This window comes from Oncorhynchus tshawytscha, linkage group LG25 (genome assembly GCF_018296145.1).
Source record: "Oncorhynchus tshawytscha isolate Ot180627B linkage group LG25, Otsh_v2.0, whole genome shotgun sequence".
NCBI classification, from domain to species: Eukaryota; Metazoa; Chordata; class Actinopteri; order Salmoniformes; family Salmonidae; genus Oncorhynchus; species Oncorhynchus tshawytscha.
Window position 1 is genome coordinate 36,053,844 of NC_056453.1, and position 17,796 is coordinate 36,071,639.

Sequence of the window (17,796 nt, forward strand, 5' to 3'; positions counted from 1 at the left end):
GGTAATATAATGACAGTAGATGGTAGACCAGGGTAATATAATGACAGTAGATGGTAGACCAGGGTAATATAATGACAGTAGATGGTTGACCAGGGTAATATAATGACAGTAGATGGTAGACCAGGGTAATATAATGACAGTAGATGGTAGACCAGGGTAATATAATGACAGTAGAGGGTAATATAATGACAGTAGATGGTAGACCAGGGTAATATAATGACAGTAGATTGTAGACCAGGGTAATATAATGACAGTAGAGGGTAGACCAGGGTAATATTATGACAGTAGATGGTAGACCATGGTAATATAGTGACAGTAGAGGATAGACCAGGGTAATATAATGACAGTAGATGGTTGACCAGGGTAATATAATGACAGTAGATGGTAGACCAGGGTAATATAATGACAGTAGAGGGTAATATAATGACAGTAGATGGTAGACCAGGGTAATATAATGACAGTAGATGGTAGACCAGGGTAATATAATGACAGTAGAGGGTATACCAGGGTATTATAATGTCAGTAGAGGGTAGACCAGTGTAATCTAGTGACAGTAGATGGTAGACCAGGGTAATATAATGGCAGTAGAGTTTAGACCAGGGTAATATTTGACAGTAGATGGTAGACCAGTGTAATACAATGACAGTAGATGGTAGAACAGGGTAATATAATGACAGTAGATGGTAGACCAGGGTAATATAATGACAGTAGATTGTAGACCAGGGTAATACAATGACAGTAGATGGTAGAACAGGTTAATGTAATGACAGTAGATGGTAGACCAGGGTAATATAATGACAGTAGATGGTAGACCAGGGTAATATAATGACAGTAGATGGTAGACCAGTGTATTAGAATGACAGTAGATGGTAGACCAGGGTAATATAATGACAGTAGAGGGTAATATAATGACAGTAGATGGTAGACCAGTGTAATATAATGACAGTCGATGGTAGACCAGAGTAATATAATGACAGTAGATGGTAGACCAGGGTAATATCATGAGAGTAGATGGTAGACCAGGTCAATATAATGACAGTAGATGGTATACCAGGGTAATATAATGACAGTAGAGGGTAGACCAGGGTGATCTAGTGACAGTAAATGATAGACCAGGGTAATATAATGGCAGTAGAGTTTAGACCAGGGTAATATAGTGACAGTAGATTGTAGACCAGGATAATATAAGGACAGTAGATGGTAGACCAGGGTAATATAATGACAGTAGATGCTAGACTGGGGTAATATATTGACAGTAGATGGTAGACCAGGGTAATATAATGACAGTAGAGAGTAATATAGTGACAGTAGTTGGTAGACCAGGTTAATATAATGACAGTAGAAGGTAGACCAGGGTAATATATTGACAGTAGATGGTAGACCAGTGTAATAGAATGACAGTAGATGGTAGACCAGGGTAATATAATGACAGTAGAGGGTAATATAATGACAGTAGATGGTAGACCAGGGTAATATAGTGACAGTGGATGGTAGACCAGGGTAATATAATGACAGTAGAGGGTAGACCAGGGTAATATTATGACAGTAGATGGTAGACCATGGTAATATAATGACAGTAGAGGATAGACCAGGGTAATATAATGACAGTAGATGGTTGACCAGGGTAATATAATGACAGTAGATGTTAGACCAGGGTAATATAATGACAGTAGAGGGTAATATAATGACAGTAGATGGTAGACCAGGGTAATATAATGACAGTAGATGGTAGACCAGGGTAATATAATGACACTAGATGGTTGACCAGGGTAATATAATGACAGTAGAGGGTATACCAGGGTAATATAATGTCAGTAGAGGGTAGACCAGTGTATTCTAGTGACAGTAGATGGTAGACCAGGGTAATATAATGGCAGTAGAGTTTAGACCAGGGTAATATGGTGACAGTAGATGGTAGACCAGTGTAATACAATGACAGTAGATGGTAGAACAGGGTAATATAATGACAGTAGATGGTAGACCAGGGTAATATAATGACAGTAGACTGTAGACCAGAGTAATATAATGGCAGTAGAGTTTAGACCAGGGTAATATAGTGACAGTAGATGGTAGACCAGGTTAATATAATGACAGTAGAAGGTAGAACAGGGTAATATAATGACAGTAGATGGTAGACCAGGGTAATATAATGACAGTAGATGGTAGACCAGGGTAATATAATGACAGTAGATGGTAGACCAGTGTAATAGAATGACAGTAGATGGTAGACCAGGGTAATATAATGACAGTAGAGGGTAATATAATGACAGTAGATGGTAGACCAGAGTAATATAGTGACAGTAGATGGTAGACCAGGGTAATATAATGACAGTAGATGGTAGACCGGGGTAATATAATGACAGTAGATGGTAGACCAGGGTAATATAATGACAGTAGATGGTTGACCAGGGTAATATAATGACAGTAGATTGTAGACCAGGGTAATATAATGACAGTAGATGGTAGACCAGGGTAATATAATGACAGTAGATGGTAGACCAGGGTAATATAATGACAGTAGAGGGTAATATAATGACAGTAGATGGTAGACCAGGGTAATATAATGACAGTAGATTGTAGACCAGGGTAATATAATGACAGTAGAGGGTAGACCAGGGTAATATTATGACAGTAGATGGTAGACCATGGTAATATAGTGACAGTAGAGGGTAGACCAGGGTAATATAATGACAGTAGATGGTTGACCAGGGTAATATAATGACAGTAGATGGTAGACCAGGGTAATATAATGACAGTAGAGGGTAATATAATGACAGTAGATGGTAGACCAGGGTAATATAATGACAGTAGATGGTAGACCAGGGTAATATAATGACAGTAGATGGTATACCAGGGTAATATAATGTCAGTAGAGGGTAGACCAGTGTAATCTAGTGACAGTAGATGGTAGACCAGGGTAATATAATGGCAGTAGAGTTTAGACCAGGGTAATATAGTGACAGTAGATGGTAGACCAGTGTAATACAATGACAGTAGATGGTAGAACAGGGTAATATAATGACAGTAGATGGTAGACCAGGGTAATATAATGACAGTAGATTGTAGACCGGGTAATAAAATGACAGTGGATGGTAGAACAGGTTAATATAATGACAGTAGATGGTAGACCAGTGTAATATAATGACAGTAGATGGTAGACCAGGGTAATATAATGACGGTAGATGGTAGACCAGTGTATTAGAATGACAGTAGATGGTAGACCAGGGTAATATAATGACAGTAGAGGGTAATATAATGACAGTAGATGGTAGACCAGTGTAATATAATGACAGTCGATGGTAGACCAGAGTAATATAATGACAGTAGATGGTAGACCAGGGTAATATAATGACAGTAGATGGTAGACCAGGGTAATATAATGACAGTAGATGGTAGACCAGGGTAATATAATGACAGTAGAGGGTAGACCAGGGTGATCTAGTGACAGTAAATGATAGACCAGGGTAATATAATGGCAGTAGAGTTTAGACCAGGGTAATATAGTGACAGTAGATGGTAGACCAGGTAATATAATGACAGTAGAGGGTAGACCAGGGTGATCTAGTGACAGTAGATGCTAGACTGGGGTAATATATTGACAGTAGATGGTAGACCAGGGTAATATAATGACAGTAGAGAGTAATATAGTGACAGTAGTTGGTAGACCAGGTTAATATAATGACAGTAGAAGGTAGACCAGGGTAATATATTGACAGTAGATGGTAGACCAGTGTAATATAATGACAGTAAATGGTAGAGCAGGGTAATATAATCACAGTAGATGGTAGACCAGAGTAATATAATGACAGTAGATGGTAGACCAGGGTAATATAGTGACAGTGGATGGTAGACCAGGGTAATATAATGACAGTAGAGGGTAGACCAGGGTAATATTATGACAGTAGATGGTAGACCATGGTAATATAGTGACAGTAGAGGGTAGACCAGGGTAATATAATGACAGTAGATGGTTGACCAGGGTAATATAATGACAGTAGATGGTAGACCAGGGTAATATAATGACAGTAGATGGTAATATAATGACAGTAAATGGTAGACCAGGGTAATATCATGACAGTAGATGGTAGACCAGGGTAATATCATGACAGTAGATGGTAGACCAGGTCAATATAATGACAGTAGATGGTATACCAGGGTAATATAATGACAGTAGAGGGGAGACCAGGGTGATCTAGTGACAGTAGATGATAGACCAGGGTAATATAATGGCAGTAGAGTTTAGACCAGGGTAATATAGTGACAGTAGATGGTAGACCAGGTTAATATAATGACAGTATAAGGTAGAACAGGGTAATATAATGACAGTAGATGGTAGACCAGGGTAATATAATGACAGTAGATGGTAGACCAGGGTAATATAATGACAGTAGATGGTAGACCTGTGTAATAGAATGACAGTAGATGGTAGACCAGGGTAATATACAACAGTAGAGGGTAATATAATGACAGTAGATGGTAGACCAGAGTAATATAGTGACAGTAGATGGTAGACCAGGGTAATATAATGACAGTAGATGGTAGACCAGGGTAATATAATGACAGTAGATGGTAGACCAGGGTAATATAATGACAGTAGATGGTAGACCAGGGTAATATAATGACAGTAGATGGTAGACCAGGGTAATATAATGACAGTAGATGGTAGACCAGGGTAATATAATGACAGTAGATGGTAGACCAGGGTAATATAATGACAGTAGAGGGTAATATAATGACAGTAGATGGTAGACAAGGGTAATATAATGACAGTAGATTGTAGACCAGGGTAATATAATGACAGTAGAGGGTATACCAGGGTAATATTATGACAGTAGATGGTAGACCATGGTAATATAGTGACAGTAGAGGATAGACCAGGGTAATATAATGACAGTAGATGGTAGACCAGGGTAATATAATGACAGTAGAGGGTAATATAATGACAGTAGATGGTAGACCAGGGTAATATAATGACAGTAGATGGTAGACCAGGGTAATATAATGACAGTAGATGGTAGACCAGGGTAATATAATGACAGTAGATGGTAGACCAGGGTAATATAATGACAGTAGATGGTATACCAGGGTAATATAATGTCAGTAGAGGGTAGACCAGTGTAATCTAGTGACAGTAGATGGTAGACCAGGGTAATATAATGGCAGTAGAGTTTAGACCAGGGTAATATAGTGACAGTAGATGGTAGACCAGTGTAATACAATGACAGTAGATGGTAGAACAGGGTAATATAATGACAGTAGATGGTAGACCAGGGTAATATAATGACAGTAGATTGTAGACCAGGGTAATAAAATGACAGTGGATGGTAGAACAGGTTAATATAATGACAGTAGATGGTAGACCAGGGTAATATAATGACAGTAGATGGTAGACCAGGGTAATATAATGACAGTAGATGGTAGACCAGTGTATTAGAATGACAGTAGATGGTAGACCAGGGTAATATAATGACAGTAGAGGGTAATATAATGACAGTAGATGGTAGACCAGTGTAATATAATGACAGTAGATGGTAGACCAGGTAATATAATGACAGTAGATGGTAGACCAGGGTAATATAATGAGTAGATGGTAGACCAGGTCAATATAATGACAGTAGATGGTATACCAGGGTAATATAATGACAGTAGAGGGTAGACCAGGGTGATCTAGTGACAGTAAATGATAGACCAGGGTAATATAATGGCAGTAGAGTTTAGACCAGGGTAATATAGTGACAGTAGATTGTAGACCAGTATAATATAAGGACAGTAGATGGTAGACCAGGGTAATATAATGACAGTAGATGATAGACTGGGGTAATATATTGACAGTAGATGGTAGACCAGGGTAATATAATGACAGTAGAGAGTAATATAGTGACAGTAGATGGTAGACCAGGTTAATATAATGACAGTAGAAGGTAGACCAGGGTAATATATTGACAGTAGATGGTAGACCAGTGTAATAGAATGACAGTAGATGGTAGACCAGGGTAATATAATGACAGTAGAGGGTAATATAATGACAGTAGATGGTAGACCAGGGTAATATAGTGACAGTGGATGGTAGACCAGGGTAATATAATGACAGTAGAGGGTAGACCAGGGTAATATTATGACAGTAGATGGTAGACCATGGTAATATAGTGACAGTAGAGGGTAGACCAGGGTAATATAATGACAGTAGATGGTTGACCAGGGTAATATAATGACAGTAGATGGTAGACCAGGGTAATATAATGACAGTAGATGGTAATATAATGACAGTAGATGGTAGACCAGGGTAATATAATGACAGTAGATGGTAGACCAGGGTAATATAATGACAGTAGATGGTAGACCAGGTCAATATAATGACAGTAGATGGTATACCAGGGTAATATAATGACAGTAGAGGGGAGACCAGGGTGATCTAGTGACAGTAGATGATAGACCAGGGTAATATAATGGCAGTAGAGTTTAGACCAGGGTAATATAGTGACAGTAGATGGTAGACCAGGTTAATATAATGACAGTATAAGGTAGAACAGGGTAATATAATGACAGTAGATGGTAGACCAGGGTAATATAATGACAGTAGATGGTAGACCAGGGTAATATAATGACAGTAGATGGTAGACCAGGGTAATATAATGACAGTAGATGGTAGACCAGGGTAATATAATGACAGTAGATGGTAGACCAGGGTAATATAATGACAGTAGACAGTAGAGGGTAATATAATGACAGTAGATGGTAGACCAGGGTAATATAATGACAGTAGATGGTAGACCAGGGTAATATAATGACAGTAGATGGTAGACCAGGGTAATATTATGACAGTAGATGGTAGACCATGGTAATATAGTGACAGTAGAGGATAGACCAGGGTAATATAATGACAGTAGATGGTTGACCAGGGTAATATAATGACAGTAGATGGTAGACCAGGGTAATATAATGACAGTAGAGGGTAATATAATGACAGTAGATGGTAGACCAGGGTAATATAATGACAGTAGATGGTAGACCAGGGTAATATAATGACAGTAGATGGTTGACCAGGGTAATATAATGACAGTAGAGGGTAGACCAGAGTAATATAATGACAGTAGATGGTAGACCAGGGTAATATATTGACAGTAGATGGTAGACCAGGTTAATATAATGACAGTAGATGGTAGATCAGGTCAATATAATGACAGTAGATGGTTGACCAGGGTAATATAATGACAGTAGATGGTAGACCAGGGTAATATAATGACAGTAGATGGTAGACCAGGGTAATATAATGACAGTAGATGGTAGACCAGGGTAATATAATGACAGTAGAGTAGACCAGGGTAATATAATGACAGTAGATGGTAGACCAGGGTAATATAATGACAGTAGATTGTAGACCAGGGTAATATAATGACAGTAGATGGTATACCAGGGTAATATTATGACAGTAGATGGTAGACCATGGTAATATATTGACAGTAGATGGTAGACCAGGGTAATATAATGACAGTAGATGGTTGACCAGGGTAATATAATGACAGTAGATGGTAGACCAGGGTAATATAATGACAGTAGAGGGTAATATAATGACAGTAGATGGTAGACCAGGGTAATATAATGACAGTAGATGGTAGACCAGGGTAATATAATGACAGTAGATGGTAGACCAGGGTAATATAATGACAGTAGATGGTAGACCAGGGTAATATAATGACAGTAGAGGGTAATATAATGACAGTAGATGGTAGACCAGGGTATTAAAATGACAGTAGAGGGTAGGCCAGGGTAATATAATGACAGTAGATGGTAGACCAGGGTTATATAATGGCAGTAGATGGTAGACCAGTGTAATATAATGACAGTAGATGGTAGACCAGGGTAATATAATGACAGTAGATGGTAGAACAGGGTAATATAATGACAGCAGATGGTAGACCAGTTTAATATAATGACAGTAGATGGTAGACCAGGGTAATATAATGACAGTAGATGGTAGACCAGGGTAATATAATGACAGTAGATATTCGACCATGGTAATATAATGACAGTAGATGGTAGACCAGGGTAATATAATGACAGTAGATGGTAGACCAGGGTAATATAATGACAGTAGATGGTAGACCAGGGTAATATAATGACAGTAGATGGTAGACCAGGGTAATATAATGACAGTAGAGGGTAATATAATGACAGTAGATGGTAGACCAGGGTAATATAATGACAGTAGAGGGTAGGCCAGGGTAATATAATGACAGTAGATGGTAGACCAGGGTAATATAATGACAGTAGATGGTAGACCAGGGTAATATAATGACAGTAGATGGTAGACCAGGTTAATATAATGACAGTAGATGGTAGACCAGGGTAATATAATGACAGTAGATGGTAGACCAGGGTAATATAATGACAGTAGATGGTAGACCAGGGTAATATAATGACAGTAGATGGTAGACCAGGGTAATATAATGACAGTAGATGGTAGACCAGGGTAATATAATGACAGTAGATGGTAGACCAGGGTAATATAATGACAGTAGATGGTAGACCAGGGTAATATAATGACAGTAGATGGTAGACCAGGGTAATATAATGACAGTAGATGGTAGACCAGGGTAATATAATGACAGTAGATGGTAGACCAGGGTAGGGTAATGACAGTAATGGTAGAGGGTAATATAATGACAGTAGATGGTAGACCAGGGTAATATAATGACAGTAGATGGTAGACCAGGGTAATATAATGACAGTAGATGGGAGACCAGGGTAATTTAATGACAGTAGATGGTAGACAGGGTAATATAATGAGAGTAGATGGTAGACCAGGGTAATATCCAGGGTAATATAATGACAGTAGATGGTAGACCAGGGTAATACAATGAGAGTAGAGGGTAAAATAATGACAGTAGAGGGGAGACCAGCGTAATATAATGACAGTAGATGTTAGAAAAGGGTAATATAATGACAGTGGAGTGTTGACCAGGGTAATATAATGACAGGCGATGGTCGAACAGGGTAATATAATGACAGTAGATGGTAGACCAGGGTAATATAATGACAGTAGATGGTAGACCAGGGTAATATATTGACAGAATATGGTAGATCAGGGTAATATAATGAGAGTAGATGGTAGACCAGGGTAATATAATGACAGTAGATGGTAGACCAGGGTAATATAATGACAGTAGATGTTAATATAATGACAGTAGATGGTAGACAAGGGTAATATAATGACAGTAGAGGGTAATATAATGACAGTAGATGGTAGACCAGGGTAATATAATGACAGTATAGGGAAGACCAGGGTAATATAATGACAGCAGATGGTAGACTGGGGTAATATAATGACAGTAGATGGTAGACCAGGGTAATATAATGACAGTAGATGGTAGACCAGGGTAATATAGTGACAGTAGATGGTAGACCAGGGTAATATAATGACAGTAGATGGTAGACCAGGGTAATATAATGACAGTAGATGGTAGACCAGGGTAATATAATGACAGTAGATGTTTGAACAGGGTAATATAATGACAGTAGATGGTATACCAGGGTAATATAATGACAGTAGATGGTAGACCAGGTAATATAATGACAGTAGATGGTAGACCAGGGTAATATTATGACAGTAGATGGTAGACCATGGTAATATAATGACAGTAGATGGTAGACCAGGGTAATATAATGACAGTAGATGGTAGACCAGGGTAATATAATGACAGTAGATGGTAGACCAGGGTAATATAATGACAGTAGAGGGTAATATAATGACAGTAGATGGTAGACCAGGGTAATATAATGACAGTAGATGGTAGACCAGTGTAATATAATGACAGTAGATGGTAGACCAGGGTAATATAATGACAGTAGAGGGTAATATAATGACAGTAGATGGTAGACCAGGGTAATATAATGACAGTAGATGGTAGACCAGGGTAATATAATGACAGTAGATGGTAGACCAGGGTAATATAATGACAGTAGATGTTTAGACCAGGGTAATATAATGACAGTAGATGGTAGACCAGGGTAATATAATGACAGTAGATGGTAGAACAGGGTAATATAATGACAGTAGATGGTAGACCAGGGTAATATAGTAGATGGTAGACCAGGGTAATATAATGACAGTAGATGGTAGACCAGGGTAATATAATGACAGTAGATGGTAGACCAGGTAATATAATGACAGTAGATGGTAGACCAGGGTAATATAATGACAGTAGAGGGTAATATAATGACAGTAGATGGTAGACCAGGGTAATATAATGACAGTAGATGGTAGACCAGGGTAATATAATGACAGTAGATGGTAGACCAGGGTAATATAATGACAGTAGATGGTAGACCAGGGTAATATAATGACAGTAGATGGTTGACCAGGGTAATATAATGACGGTAGATGGTAGACCAGGGTAATATAATGCCAGTAGATGGTAGACCAGGGTAATATAATGACAGTAGATGGTAGACCAGGGTAATATTATGACAGTAGATGGTAGACCAGGGTAATATAGTGACAGTAGATGGTAGACCAGTGTAATACAATGACAGTAGACGGTAGAACAGGGTAATATAATGACAGTAGATGGTAGACCAGGGTAATATAATGACAGTAGATGGTAGACCATGGTAATATAGTGACAGTAGAGGTAGACCAGGGTAATATAATGACAGTAGATGGTTGACCAGGGTAATATAATGACAGTAGATGGTAGACCAGGGTAATATAATGATGAGTAGTAGGGTAATATAATGACAGTAGATGGTAGACCAGGGTAATATAATGACAGTAGATGGTAGACCAGGGTAATATAATGACAGTAGATGGTAGACCAGGGTAATATAATGACAGTAGATGGTAGACCAGGGTAATATAATGACAGTAGATGGTAGACCAGGGTAATATAATGACAGTAGATGGTAGACCAGGGTAATATAATGACAGTAGATGGTAGACCAGGGTAATATAATGACAGTAGATGGTAGACCAGGGTAATATAATGACAGTAGATGGTAGACCAGGGTAATATAATGACAGTAGATGGTAGACCAGGGTAATATAATGACAGTAGATGGTAGACCAGGGTAATATAATGACAGTAGATGGTAGACCAGGGTAATATAATGACAGTAGATGGTAGACCAGGGTAATATTATGACAGTAGATGGTAGACCATGGTAATATAATGACAGTAGAGGGTAGACCAGGGTAATATAATGACAGTAGATGGTTGACCAGGGTAATATAATGACAGTAGATGGTAGACCAGGGTAATATAATGACAGTAGAGGGTAATATAATGACAGTAGATGGTAGACCAGGGTAATATAATGACAGTAGATGGTTGACCAGTGTAATATAATGACAGTAGATGGTAGACCAGGGTAATATAATGAGAGTAGACCAGGGTAATATAGTGACAGTAGATGGTAGACCAGGGTAATATAATGACAGTAGATGGTAGACCAGGGTAATATAATGACAGTAGATGGTAGACCAGGGTAATATAATGACAGTAGATGTTTGGACCAGGGTAATATAATGACAGTAGATGGTAGACCAGGTTAATATAATGACAGTAGATGGTAGAACAGGGTAATATAATGACAGTAGATGGTAGACCAGGGTAATATAATGACAGTAGATGGTAGACCAGGGTAATATAATGACAGTAGATGGTAGACCAGTGTAATAGAATGACAGTAGATGGTAGACCAGGGTAATATAATGACAGTAGGGTAATATAATGACAGTAGATGGTAGACCAGGGTAATATAATGACAGTAGATGGTAGACCAGGGTAATATAATGACAGTAGATGGTAGACCAGGGTAATATAATGACAGTAGATGGTAGACCAGGGTAATATAATGACAGTAGATGGTTGACCAGGGTAATATAATGACAGTAGATGGTAGACCAGGGTAATATAATGACAGTAGATGGTAGACCAGGGTAATATAATGACAGTAGATGGTAGACCAGGGTAATATAATGACAGTAGAGGGTAATATAATGACAGTAGATGGTAGACCAGGGTAATATAATGACAGTAGATGGTAGACCAGGGTAATATAATGACAGTAGATGGTAGACCAGGGTAATATATGACAGTAGATGGTAGACCAGGGTAATATAATGACAGTAGATGGTAGACCAGGGTAATATAATGACAGTAGATGGTAGACCAGGGTAATATAATGACAGTAGATGGTAGACCAGGGTAATATAATGACAGTAGATGGTAGACCAGGGTAATATAATGACAGTAGATGGTAGACCAGGGTAATATAATGACAGTAGATGGTAGACCAGGGTAATATAATGACAGTAGATGGTATACCAGGGTAATATAATGTCAGTAGAGGGTAGACCAGTGTAATCTAGTGACAGTAGATGGTAGACCAGGGTAATATAATGGCAGTAGAGTTTAGACCAGGGTAATATAGTGACAGTAGATGGTAGACCAGTGTAATATAATGACAGTAGATGGTAGAACAGGGTAATATAATGACAGTAGATGGTAGACCAGGGTAATATAATGACAGTAGATGGTAGACCAGGGTAATATAATGACAGTAGATGGTAGACCAGGTTAATATAATGACAGTAGATGGTAGACCAGGGTAATATAATGACAGTAGATGGTAGACCAGGGTAATATAATGACAGTAGATGGTAGACCAGTGTAATAGAATGACAGTAGATGGTAGACCAGGGTAATATAATGACAGTAGATGGTAGACCAGGGTAATATAATGACAGTAGATGGTAGACCAGTGTAATATAATGACAGTAGATGGTAGACCAGGTAATATAATGACAGTAGATGGTAGACCAGGGTAATATAATGACAGTAGATGGTAGACCAGGTCAATATAATGACAGTAGATGGTAGACCAGGGTAATATAATGACAGTAGATGGTAGACCAGGGTAATATAATGACAGTAGATAGACCAGGGTAATATAATGACAGTAGATGTTTAGACCAGGGTAATATAATGACAGTAGAGATTAATATATGACAGTAGACCAGGGTAATATAATGACAGTAGATGGTAGACCAGGGTAATATATTGACAGTAGATGGTAGACCAGGTAATATAATGACAGTAGATGGTAGACCAGGGTAATATAATGACAGTAGAGGGTAATAATGACAGTAGATGGTAGACCAGGGTAATATAATGACAGTAGATGGTAGACCAGGGTAATATAATGACAGTAGATGGTAGACCAGGGTAATATAATGACAGTAGATGGTAGACATCTACTGGTAATATAATGACAGTAGATGGTAGACCAGGGTAATATAATGACAGTAGATGGTAGACCAGGGTAATATAATGACAGTAGATGGTAGACCAGGGTAATATAATGACAGTATATGGTAGACCAGGGTAATATAATGACAGTAGATGGTAGACCAGGGTAATATAATGACAGTAGATGGTAGACCAGGGTAATATAATGACAGTAGACCATCTACTAATATAATGACATTACCCTGGTACCATCTACTGTCATTATATTACCCTGTCTACCATCTAGTCATTATATTACCTGGTCTACCATCTACTGTCATTATATTAGACCTGGTCTACCATCTACTGACATTATGGTACCAGGGTCTACTGTCATTATATTACCCTGGTCTACCATCTACTGTCATTATATTACCCTGGTCATCTACTGTCATTATATTACCTGGTCTACCATCTACTGTCATTATATTACCCTGGTCTACCATCTACTGTCATTATATTACCCTCTACTGTCATTATATTACCCTGGTCTACCATCTACTGTCATTATATTACCCTGGTCTACCATCTACTGTCATTATATTACCCTGGTCTACCATCTACTGTCATTATATTACCCTGGTCTACCATCTACTGTCATTATATTACCCTGGTCTACCATCTACTGTCATTATATTACCCTGGTCTACCATCTACTGTCACTAGATTACCATCTACTGTTATTATATTACCCTCTCCTGTCATTATATTACCATGGTCGACCATCTACTGTCATTATATTACCCTGGTCTACCATCTACTATCATGATATTACCCTGGTCTACCATCTACTGTCATTATATTAACCTGGTCTACCATCTACTGTCATTATATTACCATGGTCTACCATCTACTGTCATTATATTACCCTGGTCTACCATCTACTGTCATTATATTACCCTGGTCTACCATCTACTGTCATTATATTACCCTGGTCTACCATCTACTGTCATTATATTACCCTGGTCTACCATCTACTGTCATTATATGTACCATCTACTGGTCATTATATTACCCTGGTCTACCATCTACTGTCATTATATTACCTGGTCTACCATCTACTGTCATTATATTACCCTGGTCTACCATCTACTGTCATTATATTATCCTCTACTGTCATTATATTACCCTGGTCTACCATCTACTGTCATTCTATTACACTGGTCTACCATCTACTGTCATTATATTACCATGGTCTACCATCTACTGTCATTATATTAACCTGGTCTACCATCTACTGTCATTTTATTACCCTGGTCTACCATCTACTGTCATTATATTAACCTGGTCTACCATCTACTGTCATTATATTACCATGGTCTAACATCTACTGTATTATATTACCCTGGCCTACCCTCTACTGTCATTATATTACCCTTGTCTACCATCTACTGTTATTATATTACCTCTACTGTCATTATACTGTCATTATATTACCCTGGTCTACCATCTACTGTCATTATATTACCCTGGTCTACCATCTACTGTCATTATATTACCCTGGTCTACCATCTACTGTCATTATATTACCCTGGTCTACCATCTACTGTCATTATATTACCCTGGTCTACCATCTACTGTCATTATATTACCCTGGTCTACCATCTACTGTCATTATATTACCCTGGTCTACCATCTACTGTCATTATATTACCCTGGTCTACCATCTACTGTCATTATATTACCCTGGTCTACCATCTACTGTCATTATATTACACTGGTCTACCATCTACTGTCATTATATTACCCTGGTCTACCATCTACTGTCATTATATTACCCTGGTCTACCATCTACTGTCATTATATTACACTGGTCTACCTCTACTCTACTGACATTATATTACCCTGGTCTACCATCTACTGTCATTATATTAACCTGGTCTACCATCTACTGTCATTATATTACCATCCTGGTCTACCATCTTGTCATTATATTAACCTGGTCTACCATCTACTGTCATTATATTACCCTGGTCTACCATCTACTGTCATTATATTACCCTGGTCTACCATCTACTGTCATTATATTACCCTGGTCTACCATCTACTGTCATTATATTACCCTGGTCTACCATCTACTGTCATTATATTACCCTGGTCTACCATCTACTGTCATTATATTACCCTGGTCTACCATCTACTGTCATTATATTACCCTGGTCTACCATCTACTGTCATTATATTACCCTGGTCTACCATCTACTGTCATTATATTACCCTGGTCTACCATCTACTGTCATTATATTACCCTGGTCTACCATCTACTGTCATTATATTACCCTGGTCTACCATCTACTGTCATTATATTACCCTGGTCTACATCTACTGTCATTATATTACCCTGGTCTACCATCTACTGTCATTATATTACCCTGGTCTACCATCTACTGTCATTATATTTACCTCTACCATCTCATTATACCATCTACTGTCATTATATTCACCTGGTCTACCATCTACTGTCATTATATTGACCTGTCTACCATCTACTGTCATTATATTAACCTGGTCTACCATCTACTGTCATTATATTACCCTGGTCTACCATCTACTGTCATTATATTACCCTGGTCTACCATCTACTGTCATTATATTACCCTGGTCTACCCTACTGTCTACTGTCACTGTATTACCCTACTGTCATTATATTACCATCTACTGTCATTATATTACCTGGTCTACCATCTACTGTCATTATATTACCCTGGTCTACCATCTACTGTCATTATATTACCCTGGTCTACCATCTACTGTCATTATATTACCCTGGTCTACCATCTACTGTCATTATATTACCTGGTCTACCATCTACTGTCATTATATTACCCTGGTCTACCATCTACTGTCATTATATTACCCTGGTCTACCATCTACTGTCATTATATCTACCATCTCTGTCTTATATTACCCTACCATCTACTGTCATTATATTACCCTGGTCTACCATCTACTGTCATATTACCTGGTCTACCATCTACTGTCATTATATTACCCTGGTCTACCATCTACTGTCATTATATTACCTGGTCTACCATCTACTGTCATTATATTACCCTGGTATCTGTCATTATATTTGGTCTACCATCTACTGGTCTACCATCTACTGTCATTATATTACCCTGGTCTACCATCTACTGTCATTATATTACCCTGGTCTACCATCTACTGTCATTATATTACCCTGGTCTACCATCTACTGTCATTATATTACCCTGGTCTACTGTCATCTACTGTCATTATATTACCCATCTACTGTCATTATATTACCCTGGTCTACCATCTACTGTCATTATATTACCCTGGTCTACCATCTACTGTCATTATATTACCCTGGTCTACCATCTACTGTCATTATATTACACTGGTCTACCATCTACTGTCATTATATTACCCTGGTCTACCATCTACTGTCATTATATTACCCTGGTCTACCATCTACTGTCATTATATTACCTGGTCTACCATCTACTGTCATTATATTACCCTGGTCTACCATCTACTGTCATTATATTACCTGGTCTACCATCTACTATCATCATATTACCCTGGTCTACCATCTACTGTCATTATATTACCATCTACTGTCATTATATCTACTGTCATTATATTACCCTGGTCTACCATCTACTGTCATTATATTACCCCCTGGTCTTATATTATCTACTGTCATTATATTACCCTGGTCTACCATCTACTGTCATTATATTACCCTGGTCTACCATCTACTGTCATTATATTACCCTGGTCTACCATCTACTGTCATTATATTACCCTGGTCTACCATCTACTGTCATTATATTACCCTGGTCTACCATCTACTGTCATTATATTACCCTGGTCTACCATCTACTGTCATTATATTACCCTGGTCTACCATCTACTGTCATTATATTACCCTGGTCTACCATCTACTGTCATTATATTACCCTGGTCTACCATCTACTGTCATTATATTACCCTGGTCTACCATCTACTGTCATTATATTACCCTGTTCTACCATCTACTGTCATCATTATATTACCTGGTCTACCATCTACTGTCATTATATTACCCTGGTCTAAACTCTACTGTCATTATATTACCCTGGTCTACCATCTACTGTCACTAGATTACACTGGTCTACCCTCTACTGTCATTATATTACCCTGGTATACCATCTACTGTCATTATATTAACCTGGTCTACCATCTACTATCATTATATTACCCTGGTCTACCATCTACTGTCATTATATTAACCTGGTCTACCATCTACTGTCATTATATTACCTGGTCTACCATCTACTGGTCTACCATCTACTGTCATTATATTACCCTGGTCTACCCTCTACTGTCATTATATTATCCCTGGTCTACCATCTACTGTCATTATATTACTGGTCCATCTACTGTCATTATATTACCTGGTCTACCATCTACTGTCATTATATTACCCTGGTCTACCATCTACTGTCATTATATTACCCTGGTCTACCATCTACTGTCATTATATTACCCTGGTCTACCA